This window comes from Leucopleurus acutus, assembly GCF_964270905.1.
Source record: "Leucopleurus acutus genome assembly, chromosome: 11".
NCBI lineage: Eukaryota > Metazoa > Chordata > Mammalia > Artiodactyla > Delphinidae > Leucopleurus > Leucopleurus acutus.
Window position 1 is genome coordinate 23,426,651 of NC_139152.1, and position 21,914 is coordinate 23,448,564.

Genomic DNA, 21,914 nt, shown 5'->3' on the forward strand with positions numbered 1-21,914 from the left:
TCTTTCTGGCTAATTCTCATTCACCCTTCCAGTCTGAGTGGGTGCCCCACCCTTTGGCACCTACCACACTGTGGTTATGGCCACGCAACCTGTCGCTCCTGGGAACATCTGTCTTGCTTATTGTGGTCTCCCAGGATTCAGCCCATGGCCTTGTCCACATATCGGTTCTCAGTACCTGCTTATTACATGAAAGAACAGGGAGAACAACGGGAAGTAAACAAGGATGACATAGGCAGCATGACACTCCCCCAGAGATCTTCTCCCAGCTGCTTTTCTCGCAGGAGCCTTGGGCTTTGACTCTGCATCTCATCTTAGTTGTCACACTCCAGCCTCCAAGGGCTGGCCTGGCTCTGAGGCAGCCTGTGTTTGCTTTCTGGTTCCTCTCTCACTTCTATGTGAGAGGCACTGTTGATTTTCTAGCATTCAGGAACGCATCTCGTTTTGCTTCATCTATGATCGGGAGCTTCCTATCTTTCTCGTGAGGTTTGGCTTTCCCTCTCACACTCCTGGGAGCTGTCCCGGGAAAAGCATGCTCCTTGTGCTGTTGCCCTTTCAGCTGGGCCTCAAAATGAAGGCATAGGAAACAGACCAGACTCCAACCACATCCTGAATCAGGGCCACCCTGCTGGTCTCAGTCCTTAGAGTAAGAAGAGAGATGTCTGTTTTTTTGGGTTTTTTTTTTTGTGGTTTTTTTGCGGTACACGGGCCTCTCGCTGTTGTGGCCTCTCCCGTTGCGGAGCACAGGCTCCGGATGCGCAGGCTCAGCGGCCATGGCTCACGGGCCCAGCCACTCTGCGGCATGTGGGATCTTCCCGGACCGGGGCACGAACCCGTGTCCCCTGCATCGGCAGGCGGACTCTCAACCACTGCACCACCAGGGAAGCCCCCGAGAGATGTCTGTTTTTAAGGCCACTGGGATATTTGGGGCTGTTGATTACCTGGCATTACTGCAGCAATGGATGACTAATATAACATCTGTAATATAGGGAGCAATGGGTTCTCCTTGACTCCAAAGTAACACATCCTTAGGAATGTAAAAACTGTGGATTGCCTCATTCATCATCCATTTCAACCTCATTCTAGTATTGTAGAGGCTGGGAAAGCTATCAATTACATTTTCCAGATTCTCTTGCAGCTAAGATTTCAAATGCAATTTAGGTTCCATCAATCAGAAGAAGTGTGAAACTTGAATTTAGATCTGAGTTGAGCAAGGCATCCATTTTTGTTGGTGCAGATCATGGTAGATCACGGTAGAAACTTCCTGACTTGGTGACTTTTTGCATAGGCAGTATTGCTTACTATGGCAGCGGTCTTGTGGTTCCGGGCCTGGGAGTTTTACCTGGATCCTCTGTCCAGGCTGTTCCTCTAACCCTTCCAAAATTTTTGTGAACTACCTGATATAGTAAGTATAAATTCCTTTCTGCTTACATGAGTTAGAGTGGTTTCTGTGTCAGCTACCAAAATCTAACTAATAAAAATCATAAAATAGGAATCTCAAATTATAAACTCATAAAAATCATACAGTAAGAATTTCAAACTAAAAATTGGAGGCTGATCCATCATACTTTCAATCACCTATGGGGAAAAGTCCAGACTGAGCCTGATATATGAGTTCCTTCACAATTTGGCCCAAACTACTTTTCCAAACTCTTTCCTTACATCTTTTCTTAACTGTCATAACCACCAGCCATGCTGAGCCTCTAGACTTTCCCAAAGCACAATATGCCTTTTCTGTGACTTGGACATGCTGTTCTCTCTACCTTCAATTACTTTTTAACTCATTGGTTCATTTATTCAGCTAATGTTTATTGACCATCTACAATATGCCAGACCTTATGCTAAGGCACTGGATGTACAAAGGTAAGTAAACAAGGCCCCTGTATGTAGGAGCTCCTAGTCCAGTAGAAGAGATTAATGTATAAATAACTAACTATGACAAATCCTGTTAAGTGCTAGAATATGACTTTAAAAAAAGTTCTGAGACAGTAGAAGAAAAGAGGAACTTGTTTGCCTGAAGTCTTGGTGAACGTTTCCCAGAGAAGGTGATCTGGAGGTGAGTGTTATAATGTGAGCAGTGTGGAAAATTGACATATATACACTACCAAACATAAAATAGATACCTAGTGGGAAGCAGCCGCATAGCACAGGGAGGTCAGCTCAGTGGTTTGTGACCACCTAGAGGGGTGGGATAGGGAGGGTGGGAGGGAGATGCAAGTGGGAGGGGATATAGGAACATCTGTATATGTATAACTGATTCACTTTGTTATAAAGCAGAAACTAACACACCATTGTAAAGCAATTATACTCCAATAAAGATGTTAAAAATAATACTAAAATTAAATTAAATTAAAATGTTGTTTAGGTTAGGGAGAAAGGTAAAGCAGGAAAGAAAAATATGAAGTTTCAGCTTTTAACAGGGGGCGGGGGGTTGGAGAAGGAGGGTTGAAAAAGTGGCACTCAAGCAAAGACCTGAAAGAGGAGAGGAAATGATAAAAAAAAAAAAAAAGAAAGAAAATGATAAGGAGCAACTCAGGTTTCTCTAGTAGCAGAGTGGAACAAAATGAGGCTGGATTCCAACTGCCAGACCCTTTTGAAGCAATACTGTAGATTCCGTTAAGCAATGGAGAGTCTATGGAGGTTTTCCTATAAGGAAGTAATGAGATTAAGTTACACGGTCAGGCTAACTCTGGTGGCCGTATGGAACATGGACCACAGTGGAGGAGACTGATGACCAGGATACGATTTAGGAGGTGGTTGAAATACAATGAGACTTTGAACTAATTCAGTAGCAGTAGCGGGTAGAGAGAAAGGGGTCAGTTGTCAGAAATGTGTTTCTGGAGAGAATGGAAGGACCTGATGAACAGTTTCATCTGGGGAATGAAAGGAGGGAGGAGTTGGGATGCCTGAAGTTTCTGGCTTTGATTATTGGCTAGATGAGTACAACGACTTAGTAGCACTCAGTACATATTTGTTGACAAAATTACTGCAATTGGTTTCACTCACCAAGATGGAGAATATAAAAGAAGGATGAAGGAGGATTTTGTGTGTGTGTGTGTGTGTGTGTGTGTGTGTGTGTGTGTATGTGTGTGTGTGTGTGTGCATGTGTGTGTTTTGGAGCTGGGGGAGGAAAAGGTGATGTTTTGAAATGTTTCTGGTAGACAGGAAGCGATCTGGGGCGAGAACAGAACTAGAGATATGTATTGTGTTTGGGTGTCGTCAGCATAGAGGAAGGTGAGAGCCGTAAGATTGCCCAGGCAGAGTGTGTAAAGTGGAAGGCGAGTGGCCTAGGGATAAGTGTTTGGGAATACTGAGAGACAGAGGGCGGAGGAGGAAGAGGGGTCAGAGAAGGAGACAGGGAACAAATCCAGGGGAGAAACCCATGTTAAGGAGGCATTTATGGAGCCAAATGCAGCAGAGTAAGAACTGTCAGTGTCCAGTGGATTGAAAATTAGGAGAGCCTTGCCCGCTTGGCAAGAGCAGCTTTACTGCAGTTTTGTGGTAGAGGAGCAGACAGCACCTGAGAGTTGGAGAGAGAGGGTATTAATACACTTACAGGTTGGGGCCTGGGGGAGAATAGGAGGAGAGGTGGGGTAGTTGTTCTAGGGAAGCTAAGGCTAAAGGGAAGACTTTTTCTAATGGAGAATGAAGAGGAAGGAACTAACAGACCTGCTTTCACCATCACCACCAGCTCTGCTAACACCACCGTTTACTGAAGATGAATGCACCTTGTCACCATTTTATATCACAAGTGTGGAGCTAGAAACCTTTTCCTAAGTTTCACAACAGCCATGCAGGTTGGGAATATCTATTTCCTTTGCTCAGTAGGAGGAAAATGAGGTCCAGAGGTTACTCAATGCGGAGGCGCTGGACCCAAGATCCGAACCCTGGGCTAACTTCTTCCAGATCGGCATAACAATGACTCCAAAGCCCATCTGCTTTCTAAAGCACCATTGTATGTCTTATTTAGAATGTGAGACGTTGGTAATAGAGAGAAGCGAACGATAACTAACAGAACAGAAACAGAACGGAGGCCTGGAGGAGATAAGGCTAATAACAAAAAGAGTCAATACTTATGGAGAATTTACTATATGCCAAATGATGGAATATTTAATTTTCTTTTAAAAATTTTAAATATTACTGTGTTTTTATTAGTCTCATTCATGGATGTTTCTTCATTGCGGCGGCAGCAAGGGAAAAAAAAGGAAACTTCCTTCATGCATGCACAAAGGGTGTGATACTGCCCTAAGGCAATGGCAAACATTTCTCCACGTGCTCACGCCCACTGAAGCCGGCCTACAGTGAAACTTCGAAGCGAATTCCAGTGCCTGGAGCTAGCCCAGCAAGAGTCAGGGGGCGCACTGGGGAGGGAGGAACCTGTCCCCTCCTTGGCAGTCGTACCTCACCCAGGGACGTCCAGAAAAAAATGTTGCCGTGTCCCCGGTCTCTGGTCTGTGGTCCCTGGTCCCTGGTTTGCAGTCCCCGGCTCTGGTCACGGTGCCACGCAGAGAAAGGCACACCGGGAGGATCAGGACCAGGCCATGCTCTTGGGGGTCCCCCAAAGGGTCCCCACTGCCCAGGGATCACAATGTGTCCCACTCACTCCACTGCAGGTTGTCCTGATGGAGTATTTATTAAATCATCACAGGGGCTTCCCTGGGGCTTCCCCGGTGGTGCAATGGTTGAGAGTCCGCCTGCCGATGCAGGGGACGCGGGTTCGTGCCCCGGTCCGGAAGATCCCACATGCCGCGGAGCGGCTCGGCCCGTGAGCCATGGCCGCTGAGCCTGCGCATCCGGAGCCTGTGCTCCGCAATGGGAGAGGCCACAACAGTGAGAGGCCCGCGTACCGTAAAAAAAAAAAAAAAAAAAAAATCATCCCAAACAACCCTTTGTATTGTTTCCATTTTACAGATGAGAAAACTAAGGTCCAGAGGTATTAAGTAAACCAAACGTATAAGGGTCCATAGCTAATGAGTCAGGATTCACGCAGGCATTCTGACTCTGTAGCTTATATTCTTAACTCTTGGTCACTGGTCTCCCAGGTGGAAGGTTTTTTTTGAACATGAATAAGGAGGGACCCATTGTTCTCTGAGAAGGAAGAGAGAGTTAAGGGAGATGTAGATCTCACTGTCGATGAGTTGCATAGTGGTAGGGGTAAATGAAGGAGTTCATCCTGATGACTTATTTTCTTGGCAAATCAGGAGGCAGTTACCTGGGTAGAGGAAGAAGGTTGGGTAGAGGGAGGCTGGGCTTGGGGGTTGAGCAGAGCAGCAAAGATTGGGTTTGGCCACCGGAAGAAATAGAAATCAAGGCAGAGCAAAGTTCAACGAGAAGTGCTGGGGAGGCTTCACAGAGACGAGAGACCGTTTGCACAGGTATGTGGTCACCCGGTTTTGCATATTTCTCCAGTGCACACAGTTGTCAAAGAGTGGAGAAAGCAGGTTACACCACTGATCCAGGCCTGGGGGTTTGTGCAGCGTACCCGGATGACCCCTTGTTATAGATACTCCATCAGTAAGCTCTGTCAGTTTTGCTTCCTATCTCCTAAATACCTCTTAAATCTATTCAATTTTCTCCATCTTTACCATCGTCACCTTAGTCCAAGTTACAATCACCTCTTCCCTGGACCACTGTGTTAGCCTCCTGACTAGTTTAATCCTCCCTCCGTGGTCTCCTTCCCTTTCATTCTCCACACAGTAGCTAGAGTGAGTTTTTCAAAAGCTAATCTGGTCCCACCATATCCTTTCTTAAGCTTTCTCAGGGGCTCCTCTTGGCCCTCGCCCAGCATGGAAAGTCCTGCAAAGCCTCTTAGTCACAGCTCATGCACTTGCTTTCTCCATACCAACCACACTGATATTCCCCCCTCCCCGCCAAAAAAAAAAAAAAAACTTGCCATAGGGCCTTTGCATGTGTAGTTTCCACTACTTGGAATACTTTCCCCGTCCATCTGCACCATAGGCAGCTTCTACTCTTCTTTCAGATTTCACCTCTAGCACTATTTTCTTTTCTTTTCTTTGGGCTGTGTTGGGTCTTCACTGCTGTGCTCAAGCTCTATCTAGTTGCGGTGAGTGGGGGCTACTCCTCGTTGCGGTGTGTGGGCTTCTCATTGCAGTGGCTTCTCTTGTTGTGGAGCATGGGCTCTAGGCGTGTGGGCTTCAGTAGTTGTGGCACATGGGCTTAGTTGCTCCACGGCATGTGGGATCTTCCCGAACCAGGGATTGAACCCATGTCCCCTGCATTGGCAGGCGGATTCTTAACCACTGTACCACCAGGGACGTCTCTCTAGCACTATTTTCTGAGACAGTTTCTCCATCTTCCTTGTATCAAACCTCCCCGGTCTAGGTTTTCACAGCACCAGGTACCTTTCCTTTACAGCACTTGTCACAGTCTTACATTTTTATCTCTCTTTACTCTCTAGACTGTAATCTCCAGAAAAGAAGGGACCATGTCTTTTTTTGCTCATTATTATTTTACCCCAGCAAATGGCATGATGTTTAGCACATAGTAGGTGATCAATAAATATTTGTTTAACAAGTAAATGGTTGAATAAAAGCATTTATTAATTGCCACCCATACTATATACAACGTTCCTTCATTAAATAGGAATAATATTCAGTGATTTATAATGTCCCTTCAAACTCTTAGGCTAATTTTTACGTGAGGAAAATTTCATTTTTAGACTATATTTATCACTTCTTCATGCCAAATAAAGATTCTTATGCCAAGACTGTATGCCATTTATTTATCCCTTGAATGTTAACTCATGCTATTAAACTAGTTGTCCAATTCTAGGAGGCAAAGATGGAATTTGACTTAGATAGCTGAAGAAAAATATTGTCAAGATATATTAAAAGTTTTTTAAAGAATAGTTATAAAAATAGATGATTAGTCCCTTTGAAGAGAGGGCTCTGACGACTTGGAATGGCCTAAATAATAATATATGTATATGTCATGATACGAATTTAACTGTCATGAAGCAAAATAGAAAATACATTATGGCAGTTACCTCATGACCAACAACAAGAGATTTTTTTCACTGTTGGAAACCTTAAATTATGAAAGGACCTGTCTATGAACCAATAACCACACTTATTTTTAAGGGTACAAGGGTATATTTTTAGAATAATATTTCTTTTAAAAAAATTTTTATTTTAGGGCTTTCCTGGTGGCGCAGTGGTTGAGAGTCCGCCTGCCGATGCAGGGGACACAGGTTCATGCCCCGGTCCGGGAAGATCCCACATGCCGCGGAGCAACTGGGCCCGTGAACCATGGCTGCTGAGCCTGTGCGTCCGAAGCCTGTGCTCCACAACGGGAGAGGCCACATCAGTGAGAGGCCCGTGTACCGCAAAAAAAAAAAAAAAAAAAAAAAAAAAATTATTTTACATTGGAGCATACTTGATTTACAACGTTGTATTAGTTTGAGGTGTACAGCAAAGTGATTCAGTTATGCATATACATATATCTATTCTTTTTCAGATTCATTTCCCTTATAGGTTATTATGGAATATTGGGTAGAGTTCCCTGTGCTATACAGTAGGTCCTTGCTGATTATCTATTTTATGTATAGTAGTGTGTATATGACAATCCCAAACCCCTAATTTATCCCTCCCTCCACCATAAGTTTGTTCTCTATGTTTGTGAGTCTGTTTTTGTTTTGTAAATAAGTCCATTTGTATCATTTTTTAAGATTCCACATATAAGTGATATCATATGATATTTGTCTTTCTCTGTCTGACTTACTTCACTTGGTATGATAATCTCTATGTCCATCCATGTTGCAGTTGATGACACATTTCTGAGAATTGAAGATATACTTAGAAATAACTCCATTAGTTGGTGAAGAAGTATCTATTTTATTCTTTGCTGGATCAATAAAATATCTAGTACAGTGCTATATATACATGGGTCCTTAAGAGTCACTTGATTCTGATAAGGAAATATACACTAGGAAAAAAAATCAATCCCTCTCCTTGGAGGACAATATGGACGAAAGCTATGGCAGGTCTTCTTCTGAGCTCTTTGTAGCCCACTCTATTTTTAAAGGGTGGGATCAGTCTCACTTAAAGTACTCAGTACTTAGAGGCATGATTACTGAGCTTAACATACAGTAATCTACGGCCTTGATTTACTTCTTATGTCTTCACCTCTTCCACCACCTCATCCCAGAACTTTACATGGTGCTCAGACCCTGTCTCTCTTGATTGATTAGTTTGTAGCTTTTCACAACAGTACTTTAGAGGCATTAAGTTGTAGCTCCCAGTTATGAAAATGAATATTGGTCTTTTTTTTAAAGTAACAAATGTTTTTTCATCATAGGTGTTATAATCTTAAAGATAATTATAGCTTTAATCTTCAATTTAAAAAGTCCCCATGATACAGTACTTTTCACAGTCTCCCACTTTTATTATAGTCTTAATATTCTCACCCTCTGATTTCACTGGAGTGACCTTCCTATAATATTCATGTAAACTGTACTATGAGAAGATCAGTGCCTTTCCTAGGGTTCTTGAGGATGCCCGAGGTGGGGAGTTGGGGAATGGGGTACCCGATCCCCGCTCTGAGGGGACGAACGGCCCCCAGTCCCTGCTCCGTGTGAACATTCAATCCCTGCCCATGGCTTTGCCTGTGTGATGGCTTCTCCCTGTTCATACAGCTTTACGTCCAGCTCCCTCTCCTTCCCCAAAGCACAATACAGCAAAGCTGCTGAGAACTGGGGGACAAGGACGGGGGTCACAGCAGAGCTTCTGTGGGTTGGCTTTTCCTTAGGCCTCTTTGCCTCCATTTTGGTCAGGCGTGCTTGCTCTACAAAGATCATTTTCCCAATCCCTTTATCTGCTTTGAGGTCCCAGTTCCTTATCCACTCTCTCTGAGGTACCATCTGAAAACTTTAAGTCCCTACTACCATACAACTCGGTTTGGGGCCAAACTGTGTGTATACCTTAAAAGGCCTGTTAGCAAGCTCCTCTAAAGACAAACACATAGAACTGATAGATTTGGAAAATTTTTTGGCAGTATTCCTCTAATGTAGATCAAATCTAATTCATATGTAGAGCTACCCATACCCACTGCACCCCCCCCCTTCTTGTTGCTGCCAAGAATTCCTACAGGGAAGAATCTGGGTTTATTTTTTTCTTTTACATTAAAATGACACTGATGGTATTATCATGATATTGTCAGTAACCTGAAAAATAGAAAAATCTTGTGAAATACTGATTTCAAATGTTGAAATTAAAAATAGAATTGTTCTTCCGTCATAATTTCTTTTCTATCCTGAGTCTGAAAGCTTCTGCTAAAGGGTATGGTACTCCTGATACTTGCCAGCAGGGATTTTCAAATCTTTTTGGTATTACATCTCTGTTTTTTATTTATAAACAAAAAATTTGAAATATGTGAAGCTATAAACCATGAGCATGGAAATAGAAATGAAATGCACTATTTCATAGGACACTCAGAATGGAGGAGGAGAAAAAATAAATGTTAAAAGGTATTCTTTAGCCTTAAGGGGAGAAATCAAGGTCAGGGATATTGAGAGAAAGAGTTTATTTGACCGACCATGTCTTTGGAGTGAGAAAGATTTTGGATCCCAATATCAGTTTTGTCTCTAATTAGCTGGACAAGTAACCTTGGACAACCCTCTCTATATCTCACTTTCTTCCTTTACAAAATAGGGATTATAATACCTCCATCTAAGAGTTATAGTGAAGATTAAATATACTGGGAATGTGTCTGGTATGTGATAAGTGTTTGATAAATGCCACCATCCTTCTGTTCTCCCTTCCTCTTTTCTTCCTTCTAAAGTGGGGACTGCAGCAGGACAAAGCCGCAAAATTCTTTAAATTAGAAATTCTTATAATTAGGATGAGTAAAATTTTTTATAGAAAGTGATATATATTTAATATATATTTAGATTTTAAAGCAGAGAGGATAACTAATTTAAAAAAATTTATCTATAAGAAATGGGAGAAAATATAGTGGAGGAGAAAGGGATGCAAACCAGGTTTCTTAGAATACCCTCATTTTGTTTATTAGACTTTGAAACTGTGAAAATATTTTATATAATTATAAAACAAAATTAAGTTTAAAATCCCTAGACAGTGAAGAGTAAATGAAACAAAATCAACCTTACTGTATATTCAGTTGTTGACAGAAAAGAACTGTACTGAGTAATTTAAACCTGGTAATTGGACAGTATATCCCAAGTAGTTTATATCCTAAGCTTAGGGGAGAATGAAAACTTTTTATAAATAGTTTTCAGGAGTCATATGTTTACCTGAGACTGTTCTATGTGTATTATGGGACAAAGCAAATGAGTAATTATATGACATTCTAAATCAAATTCTAGGTTTCTCAGCTTGAAAGATACGAGAGTGTAAATAAAAATACTCTACTCCCAAATTTGAATTAGGAGTACCAGTTGAATTCAAGAGGAATTTTATCTTAAAAGTTTTTCCCAGTTTTGTCCACTTAAAAGGCCTAGTAACACTAGGTAACCCATTATCAATGAACACTCTTTGTGTCCAGATTGTGGTTTCTAAATACCATATCCCACTAAAAGGACCCTCAGCCCCTTGTAGAAATGTCTGAATCCAAGTCTGGGGAAGGCAATGTACAAAATGAGCCTACAACACCTTGTCATATCAGAAAGAAAGGAAGGAAGCTGTGGTATAAAAGTTATATTTATATTTCTTATATGGCATTTATCCCCAGTTTCTGGCACAGGTCTATTAAAACCTTTGCAATTTCCTGAGTGATAGCAGTGTGTTTTGTTATTCATTATAAACACCTTTCAACGATATCTGAGTTTATGCTAAAGAGTTGATTCTTGGTGGCCCCTAAATAGAATTAGGATGGGGGCTGGTTACAGAGGAACCAAACACATGATTTGAGGGTTTGAACTTTCAGCCCCACTTCCTTCTGAACTCCAGGGGGAGGAAGGTGGCTAGAGATCAAGTTCATTCACCAAAGGCTAATGATTCAATCAGTCATGTCCAGGTTATGAAACTTAGATAAAAACTGAGAAAGAATGAGGCTAAGGGAGCTTCCAGATTGGGAAGATGGCAGGCCCAGGGAGGGTACGGAAGTTCTGCACCCCTCCCCCTTTGCCTTATTCATCTCTTTATCTGATTGTTCATTTGTATCTTTAATGACATTATGAAACAACAGAAATTTGAATGCTCCTGCAGGTGTGGTTCTCTGGAAGGTAGACTCTGAGACAAAGATTAGTAACAGGGAATTGGCTGGGGAGGACTCCGGGGACCAACACCTGTGGGGGAAAGGAAAGCAGCAGCACTGAACAGAGGAAGCTGGGCTCAGATGTAGTTACAGCAAGGCCTCTGCCGTACCCACAGGGAGCACTGCAGCTGCGATGGTTCCTCAGAGCAGGACCAAGTTGGGACAAGGCATATGGGCCTTTAACCCTGCACCCACCAATCACTGGGTGTGGGCTGCCCCAGGGAAATGTGCATGACTTTGAGGGAAAAGGGTAAAAATCATGAGGGCTGTCAGCTGGTAGCACACCCAGCAGCTGGAGGACTAAGGCCTTCAACCCTGAAGGGATAGCTGGGTGGCACCATGCACCATCCACTACAGATGCTGGCTGGTGGTTTGATGAAATTAGAAAATGACTTTTAATCTTCTTTTAGGTGTAATGCTTTTATTATGATTATGTTTTAAAATGAGTCCCTATCTTTTAGAAATAGAGACTAAAATATTTACTAATGAAATGATATCACAGATGGGATGTACTCCAAAATAATATTTGGGGGGTGAGGGGTTGTGGGAATATAAATGATCCGAGTTGATAATTTGTTGAAGTTGGTGATGAGTATAATGATGCCCATTTGACTTTTTCCATAATTAAAAAAGTAAAAAGAGATAATAAAATTTAAAAATCATTTATAAAACAAATAGGCTACTTCATATGGCATAACAGATGACATTTCTGTGAACATGATTAATGTTCATTTAATATAATTCTTCTATATAAAATGTTCATAAGTAGATAGAGATCTCTATTATGTTTTAATTTCACAGAGAAGATAGTAAGAAAAAATAATGAGAGAAGGATGAATTTAGGTTTGAAGGAAGGACTAATGCCCTAAGAAATAAAAAGTTATTAAATATTATATTATTGGGAAAGAGTAATTTGGGCATCTTAAGAGTAGAACAGATATACATCCTTCTAAGAAGCTTTACGTGAAATCTGACTGAAGGCAATCAGGGGCATTGCAGCCCTCTGTCTTTTGTGCTGTAGAATGCAGTGGAGTATTTTTTTCCCTTTCAACACATGGTAATTATTTCTCCCCTTCAAAGGGAAAAATGGCTTTTATGTGTGTCATGAACACAAGATAATTTTGTCCTTGGTAATGAAATATTTGTACACCTAGTTTAAGAACTCGTGATAAATAAAGCTAGGTTAAAAATAACAGCGAATGTCATTTTTTTTTAATGAAAATTCTTTCATATAGCACATTTCCTGACTGTGCTGTTTCTAATTTCTGTTTTGGTTCCTGCACTCATTGTCAAGAGAAGTGGGTCAGACTAGCTGCAGAGAATGTTACCTTGAGCTCTATTGTATAATTATGATTCAGCAGGAAGACTCTGTGTGTGTGTGTGTGAGAGAGAGAGAGAGAGACAGAGAGACACTGAAAAGCGTTTAGGGGAAAAAAATCTTAAATTAAGCTTATAACCCATGTAACTATTTCAATGGCACAATAAGGTGAGTTTGTGTATACCATGTGAATCATTAATAATTAGAAAATATATCACATTGCCCATGCTTCATGCCATTCCATGTGGGGGACTTGTCTTTACACTGAAAGGATAAAAGAACATCTGTTCCTTGGCAGTTTTGGCCTCCCTGGGGCCTAATTTGGCCCACTCTATTTGGACCAGATTCCCAGCAAAATGGGATGTGGGCCCTGTATCCTCTAATTAATCTTGCTGTATTTCTTGCTCTTTGCATGGCTACTTTTCCTCTAACCTTCACTTTGGGTCTTTGTCTCAGATGTTATGCCAAGATAAGTTGAGAGAACCTATTGGTAGGCCAGGAGAAAATCTAGAGGTCTCCTGGGTGTTCTGAAACATTAAGGTTTTAGACAGTACTAAGTAGAGTAAAAGCATAATATTAATGCTAATGCTCTAGAAATCTCCACTAAACCAAGCATTGCTAATATTTCACTGCCATTATGACAAATATCTGGGTCATTCATTAATGGGGAGGTTTTCTCTCTTCATGGCCCAGATACGAGAAGGTCCAAACTACCAACAGAGGCTCCTCACACAGACATGGGCCAGGAGGTTCTGAGTTAACAGGCATTGTCTGGTTCTTACTGGTGCTTACACCATTCCCATCCATCTTTTTTTTGCTTCTGCTCTTCTTTCTGCCATTTTCTTCTTTCACGATCGTTTCTTACCCACTCTCTCTTGTTACATGGTTATTTTTCCCAGCATGCTTCACTCACCTACAAAAGCTGCCCCAAACCAGAGTGTGAAGTCGAAGGATTCATCTCGGGGCCCTTTTCTCCTTTAGCCCATACCCCTCCTCATTGTCAAAAATGCTTTCCTCACCCTCCCTCTGATCACAGCTTCCTGGAAGGGAAGGGGCTGCTGGACTCATGCAGATACTGAGATATAAATAACGAGGCAGAACACCTCCTCCCCGCAGTGAGATTGGTATTTTAATAGTTGCCCCATTGCTGCCATTTTCACACTTCACCCTCCTTAGTTCTTTCTTCTCATTTTTGCCCATAGCATGCTAGTTCTTTGCTTATACCTCTACCACTGCTAGAATACAGGGTAGCCCACCTCTCAACATGTCTTTCTTTGACCTTCATGAATCCTAATATCTGTCAGCTTTTAAAAATGTGTCCCTGACTAAAAGGACCGTTCATTTCCTTGTAACTTGTTTTCTGTTACTTAGAGCCAGAAAAATCATCAACAACAACAACAACAGCAAAGTGGTGAGCTTGCAGTAAAATTATATATGCACTCAGGTACTTAAAGACCACAGCGAAGGAAGGAAGGCGACATCAGTTAGGGTCTTTGGTTGTGAGAAAAAAGAGACATTCTGGCTAACATGGGGGAAAGGAATTTATTGGAAGGATCTGGAGTAGCTCCAAGAAAAGCTAAACAAAGGAGTCATGAAAGGGATAAGGATAGGGGCAGCTCTAGGGGTCCAGGTGGCAGGAACTAAGGCCCAAGATCCTTGAGGCACTGCAGCCTGATGTAATGGTCAGCCATTCCCCAATCCTTGACACCCTCTGCTCAAGACACAAATGCCAGAGAAAGAGAGGATGATGGGTCCATCTTGGGTCACAGGCCCACCCTTCGGCTGGTGAGAGATGCGGGAATGGCGGGAATGGGGCATTTAGGCCTCTGAATACCAAGCAGTAGGTACCCAGAAGAGCCCAGAGTCTGAAGCAAGATCATGGTGCTGTGCTCAGAAGAAGAGGGTGCCAAGCGGGCAAAACCCACAAGGGGCCAGCAGAGTTGAGAAATAAATTGATTCAAATGGGGACAAGCAGATTTAATCTTTTTTTAAATTTATCGTTTTCTGTTTGTTGAGAGTAGCCACTTCCCCTCCCCTTTTTTAAAACACAGAAAGCCAAGTTACAAAAAAGTCAGTGTTCAAGGTCAGGCTATCAAGAGGACTCACTGACTAAAAATAGAACTACCATACGATCCAGCAATCCCACGACTGGGCATATACCCTGAGAAAACCATAATTCAAAGAGTCATGTACCACAATGTTCATTGCAGCTCTACTTACAATAGCCAGGACATGGAAGCAGCCTAGGTATCCATCGACAGATGAATGGATAAAGAAGGTGTGGCACATATATACACTGGAATATTTCGCAGGCATAAAAAGACACGAAATTCGGTCATTTGTAGAGACCTGGATGGATCTAGAGACTGTCATACAGAGTGAAGTAAGTCAGAAAGAGAAAAACAAATATCGTAGATTAACGCATATATGTGGACCTAGAAAAATGGTACAGATGAACCGGTTTGCAGGGCAGAAACTGAGACACAGATGTAGAGAACAAACGTATGGACACCAAGGGGGGAAAGTGGCAGTGTGGGGGGGTGGGGGGATGAATTGGGAGATTGGGATTGACATGTATACACTGATGTGTATAAAATGGATAACTAATAAGACCCTGCTGTATAAAAAAATAAATAAAATTAAATTAAAAAAATTAGCTACTGGGAAGCAGCCACATAGCACAGGGAGATCAGCTAGGTGCTTTGTGACCACCTAGAGGGGTAGGATAGGGAGGGTGGGAGGGAGACGCAAGAGGGAGGAGATATGGGGATGTATGTATACGTATAGCTGATTCACTTTATTATAAAGCAGAAACTAACACACCATTGTAAAGCAACTATACTCCAATAAAGATGTTCAAAAAAAAAAAGAGGGTTCATTGATTAAGAATATTAAGCATGATATAACCCTATGAGTCAGTATATGCTAAGTACTTTCCATTATATTTGCTAATTACTTCCCACAACAACCCAGAAAGGTGGGATTCTTATCAATCCCATTTTATGAAGGAGGAAACTGAGGCCCAGAGAAGTTAAGTAACTTACCCAAGACTACAGAGCTGGTACCATATGCAGCAGAGTAAGGATTCAAGCGCAGGCAGTGTGGGTCAGTCTGTGCTCTTATCCACTACGCTGTCTACCTCAGAATCTTTCTATAACAAAATAGAATTTTACAGCAAAATACTCCCAGAAAATGTGCAGCTCTGATCATCTTTCTTATGTTGGATGGAAGGAGCAACAGGAACAGGGACATTTTAAATGACAGTCAATAATCCCGCCCACGTGGACCCGACTTGGGGATTTTAGAGATTTTATCAATAAACACCTGTTTCCATTCAAATATAATGCACCAGGACAGAAGTCACTGGCACGGGAAGACACAGGCTCACATCCTGGGAAGCCGGCTACATGGTCCTATTTCCTCAGGGAAGTTATTCGAAAGTATGGGTCGTTTTATTTTTAGTTTCCTTCAGATTCCACCCCAGAGCACATCCCTTCACTGTCTCTCCCAGACACTCCTCTGCTTTTCAAAAAGAGAAACACTGAACCTTCTCTCCTTCACACTAAAAGGCCTTTGTCCGAAACCACACATGTCGATTTTCAACAGAAAATCATATTAAAGCACAGTGCTTCCTTTATGTGCCTCCTGCAGCTTTCAGAGTTCCTGTGTCCCTGGATTTATGATGTGCTCTACACTTTCCACATTCTCAGTGCTGTTTTCCCACATTTGAAGGAGAAATGATCAAGAGATTTGTGCTGGAGTAAATTTATTCTGTCTTGAGCTGGGTGAAGGTTCCAAATTCACCACAGCATGGAAAATATAAATGCTGTAAGCATCGTGCTTCCTTCCCAGACACTGCCGGCAGGCAAACACTGGGCCTGGGGCACCAATGAACGTGGCATTCTTGTCATCACGCCTCTGTTTAGAGCTGTTTGCCTTTTCTGAATTGAGTGACAGAAACCTGACCAGATTTCATGACCCTACCAGTTGGTTTCACATGGGGAGAAAAATCTCCTGGGCCCTTTTTAGCTCCCTTGCTCTCATAGAGGGGAACATGAGCTCTGGGGGCTGAGAGCACTGAGCTGGGGATGTGCCCTCAGTCTCAGGACAGGACACTGCAGAGAGCAATAGAAGAATGTGTAAAGTGGAAGTTCATTTTCACCTTTCAAGAAATTAAACTGTTGACTCCCAGTCATCATCTTAGAGGTGTACGTCACTCTATTTAAGAATAAGGAGCTTGGGCTTCCCTGGTGGCGCATTGGTTGAGAGTCCGCCTGTCGATGCAGGGGACGTGGGTTCGTGCCCCGGTCCGGGAGGATACCACATGCCGCGGAGCGGCTGGGCCCGTGAGCCATGGCCGCTGAGCCTGCGTGTCCAGAGCCTGTGCTCCGCAACGGGAGAGGTCACAACAGTGAGAGGCCCGCGTACCGCAAAAACAAACAAACAAACAAAAACAAAACAAAACAAAAAGAATAAGGAGCTTAGGCAAGGGAGCAGAAACTTGGAAATAATGGTTTGCTGGGTGGGATTTTCACCCAGTGGGTCAGGATGCTGCAGGCTTCTTTTCTGTTTACTTCCATATGTAATGTAACTGTCCACCTGCTCCTGCCCTGTCATGTCGAGAAAACTTCCTTCTGTAGTATACTTGGTCCCTCAGTGAGAGGTGGTCAGTCACAGGGTTGGGTGGGATGTCAGCAGACAGACTATATGCAGGGTTGGCGAGGGGATTGGCCACCTCCCCTTGATGTTTGAGACGGGCCACACCCCGTCATAAAGCATCTTTACTATATGAATTTGGTTCGGTCAGCTTTCAAGCCCTTCATGCTTTGCTGCTTTTCTTCTTGCCCCTTTACTATAAAAAAATCACGTATTCCACAGTTTCTTTCAGTGTCCTAATTGGTAAGACAGCAGGGCAAGGGCAGACAATGTTCTGCCTTTGGGTGACCTGCTGGGTAAGACCAAGAATATCTTTCATCTAAAAGTCGAGGCAAACAGAATTACGGACATAAAGAACAGATGGGGGTTGCCAAGGGGGAGAGGGTTAGGGGAGGGATGGAGTGGGAATTTAGAGTTAACAGATGTAAACTTTTATATAGAGAATGGATAAACAACAAGGTCCTACTGTATGGCACAGAGAACTATATTCAGTATCCTATGATAAACCATAATGGAAAAGAGCTTAAAAATGTACAAATATGTATAACTGAATCACTTTGCTGTACAGCAGACATTAACACAACATTGTAAATCAACTATACTTCAATAAAATAAAAAGAATGGAAAGAAAAAAAGTAGAGACAAATGACAGGGTAGCATTAAAAATCAATGGAGGGCTTCCCTGGTGGCGCAGTGGTTGAGAGTCCGCCTGCCGATGCAGGGGACGCGGGTTCGTGCCCCGGTCCAGGAAGATCCCACATGCCACGGAGCGGCTGGGCCCGTGAGCCATGGCCGCTGAGTCTGCGCGTCCGGAGCCTGTGCTCCACAACTGGAGAGGCCACAACAGTGAGAGGCCCGGGTACCGCAAAAAAAAAAAAAAAATCAATGGAGAGAGATATGGACTAATCAATAAGGAAAAATGAAAACATTGATTATCCTCATGGAAAAAAAATATCATAAAACCTTTGCTTATTATCATGTTAAACTCTGTTTCAGGCTTACTAAGATCTAAGTGGGAAAAATCAAAACTTTAAAGCTCTTAAATAAAATATAACATTCTGTTCAGAAGACTTTCTTTAAAAGGGACACAAAAAACTGCACACCAAAATTGAAGAGTTGATAAATTTGAGTATATTAAACTTAAAATTTCTGTCAAACAGAAACACAAAAACCAAATAAAGATAGATAGCTACAGACTAGGGAAAGACATTTGCAATGTACACACATGTGCGCACGCGCACTCACCCATACAAATAAATAAAAAAATAAAAGCAGAGACCTTTCATTTCCTCCCTGGCCTGGATCCAGTGTCTCTCCCCTCACTTTCTTGTCTCCAGTCAAGCTAGCCTCCTTGCTGTTTCTAGAACACCCATAGGCACTCTCCCACCTCAGGGCCTCTGCTCTGGCTGTTTCCGCTGCCTGGAATGCTGCCGCCCCATTTGGTATCCACTCGGCTAATATCCTCACTCTCGTCAAGTCTTTGCCCACTTTCTCATTAAGGCCCACCCTGAAACTCGTATTTCACTCAGCATCTGCTCTGTCCCCCCAACTCCCTGTTCCCTTGCCCCAGCTATAGCACCTATTTACTTATTATGCTTATTATGTTTCCTTCCATTAGAATTAAAGCTCATGGAGACAGGGATCTCTCTTTATTTGGTTCACTGGTGCATTCCAAGTTCCTGGAACATCGACTGGTACAATCACGCAAAATAGTTATAGGAACTCAAAAAAAATTTGAAGGAGCAAAGGAATGACCCTCATTGGAAGTCAGTGCTTACCAATCAATGTGACACAACCCTCTGATGTACCACCAGTGGGTTACAGATGTGCTGAGATATTGACACCCTCACCCTTGAGGCAGCTGGCCAGGGTCTGGGGCAGCAGAGGACCTGTGCAATTATGTCCAATTATGCTGTAAGTAGCCTTTTGCCTTTACCCCACCGTCCTTCATAGTATTGCCACTTTCTAGGTGTGCCAGGACATTAAAAGTTCAGGAAGCACTGCTATGGCTAAGCTGTGCCTTGTCATGTAAAAATGGATATATTGTGTACTTTTCACCCTAAGTGTCCCTCTCTGGATGTGCCCCTGTATCTTGACTCAATCAAATGTTGGTTCAATAACAATTTCTGTTTTTCCTCCATGAAATGTTCCTTTAAACAAATGAGTTTATGCCATAAATTGCATGTTTTAGAACATAAAGAATGTATGTTAAATGAATCAAAGAATTAATGAATATGTAACAAGAGAGTGGGAGAAATATTTAAAATGTTAAAATTCTTGACGGTTGTTGCAGAGAGTGGTGGTGAGAAAATCAGGAGGTCTGAAAGATGGTGCTAATGAATTAGTCCTAAATTTTTCTGCCTGGTTGCTCTTAAATGGAAGTTCCTTTAAGAGGGAGGGTTGATGGGAGGCCGTCCCTACAAAGACCGCAAAGTCTGGGGATCTGCTTCCCAAAATATTCCTCCTGGGCCCCTTAACACAAAGAAAGCTCTTAGCATCACCTCTAGTTTAATCCTCACCTGGGTATATATAATAAGGAAGGTCATGCTACTAGATCTACCTGCACTAGTTTTCTTAAAAAACATCACTGTGGGACATAGGCAAAGTCTCGGCTGCTGGGTGAGCAGGTATTAAAGCAGAGCTATAACGGACTGAGAGGTAGTGAGCCAGAGATTGAGAAACAAGACCAGAGGAGCCAGGGGAAGCCTGGGAGGAAAGCTCAGGGCCAGACAAGGCAGTTGGCTGGATATAGGAGTGCCCGGATTCTGGCAAGCACGAGAGATCTTGGAGCCAGGAGTTAGGCAGAAGCCAGGAAACTCTGGGTTCATGAGGTGAAGGCTGAAGGGTGTGGGGAGAGAGAGTCAGGAACAAGGCAGCAGGAACCAGCATCAGGGATGCCTTGAAACCAAGACAACTGCCTCTGCCAGGCAGGCTTTTCTATGCGTCTTGCCAAGGCAAAATGCAGCATCTGGAACAGTGTGCCCGGGCCTGCAGGTGGGAGCAGGGTGAAGAGGTGACGAGGTTCGATGGCCAGGTTATAGCTACAGACAAGGGAAGGTTCTGGCATTCAGCCTCTCTCTCTGAGAAGGCAATCTTTCCCGTCCCCTCTTTCTAGATCTTATGCAGCATTGAAGGATGAGAGTTGGATGTACTGTGACAACCTGTTAGGACTTTTTAGGACAGTCAGTAATGTCAAGCATTCCATCCCTAAAGGACGTGGCCCTGCCTTGGTCCCTCCTCTGCCATCTCTCATGTTACCCTGGTCATCTGAACCCCACTTATGACCTAGAAACTCTGGGACAGTCTAACCATGAAGCCAAAAATGAGGATGCATGATTGCCGAGGTCCCTTGAACAGTGGGGTCATGGACAGACGAGCCACAACTATCCACTTTGAGGACTCCGGGAAAGGTTGATAATGTCTGAATGAGGGGAGTTCAGGATGGGACACATCCAGGATCTGACCATGACACAAAAGGCCTAGGTTCCATATTTGTGATTTTAAGAATTAATGCTCATCGATTGATGTAATAAACATGGTTTCTCTTCTCCATTTGTCCAACTAATATTTATTGAGTACCTACTACATGCCATGCCTATGCTGCTCCCTACCAGCATTAACCTGGCTCCCCTGGCCAACCTGGGATGCCTGTATTCTGTCGCTCAACCCCCTTTTCCAGTTAGCTGATACTTTGCTCTCTGAATGAAGTTTGCTATAACTTTATGTTACTCTTACCTGCTAAAGATTTTTGCTGCTATCTGAATTTCTAACCCTTCTGCAGGCATTTAGAAGATGACTGTTTGGCTTCTGCATGTTCTTCTGCTGTTACATATTTCCAAAGCAAGAAAGGGCATTTACATGGAAGATGCAAACCCAAGAAGCGAACAGTTACAGTGTAGCCTGCAACCTGTTCTCCAGCCCCAGATACACTTGGACTTGGTATTCTAGGGCCTGCAAGCCATTAAGGCATAGACTATTTAGGTGATATGATTGCACCCTGGGGACTGATGTGCTAGATAGAGTAGGTCAGATCTAGCAAAGATGGAGAGAAAGAATTGATGATAATAAAGATGGATAATTACATGAATAATAATAATATGGTAGTCACTACGACATAGTTATAGGGGAGAACACAGACTTTGAAGTCAAGAAGACATGAGTTCAAATACCAGCTCTGGGCTTCCCTCGTGGCGCAGTGGTTGAGAATCTGCCTGCTAATGCAGGGGACACGGGTTCGAGCCCTGGTCTGGGAGGATCCCACATGCCGCGGAGCAACTAGGCCCGTGAGCCACAACTACTGAGCCTGTGCGTCTGGAGCCTGTGCTCTGCAACAAGAGAGGCCGCAATAGTGAGAGGCCTGCTCAACGCGATGAAGAGTGGCCCCCGCTTGCCACAACTAGAGAAAGCCCTGGCACAGAAACGAAGACCCAACACAGCAAAAATAAATAAATTAATTAATAAACTCCTACCCCCAACATCTTTAAAAAAAAAAAAACAACAACCCAGCTCTGACACTATCTGTGTAACCCTGACCAAGTTACTTGACTTTTTGGGTCTTAGTTTCTTCATCTCTGATATAAATATAAGAATGCCTACCTCACAGTGAGACTTGCTTTGAAGATTAGATAAACAAGGTCATGCATTTAAAGTGCCTAGAGGACAAGTCCTTTGGTTGTGACACAAAACAGGTGCTTAATAAATGGTAGGTCAT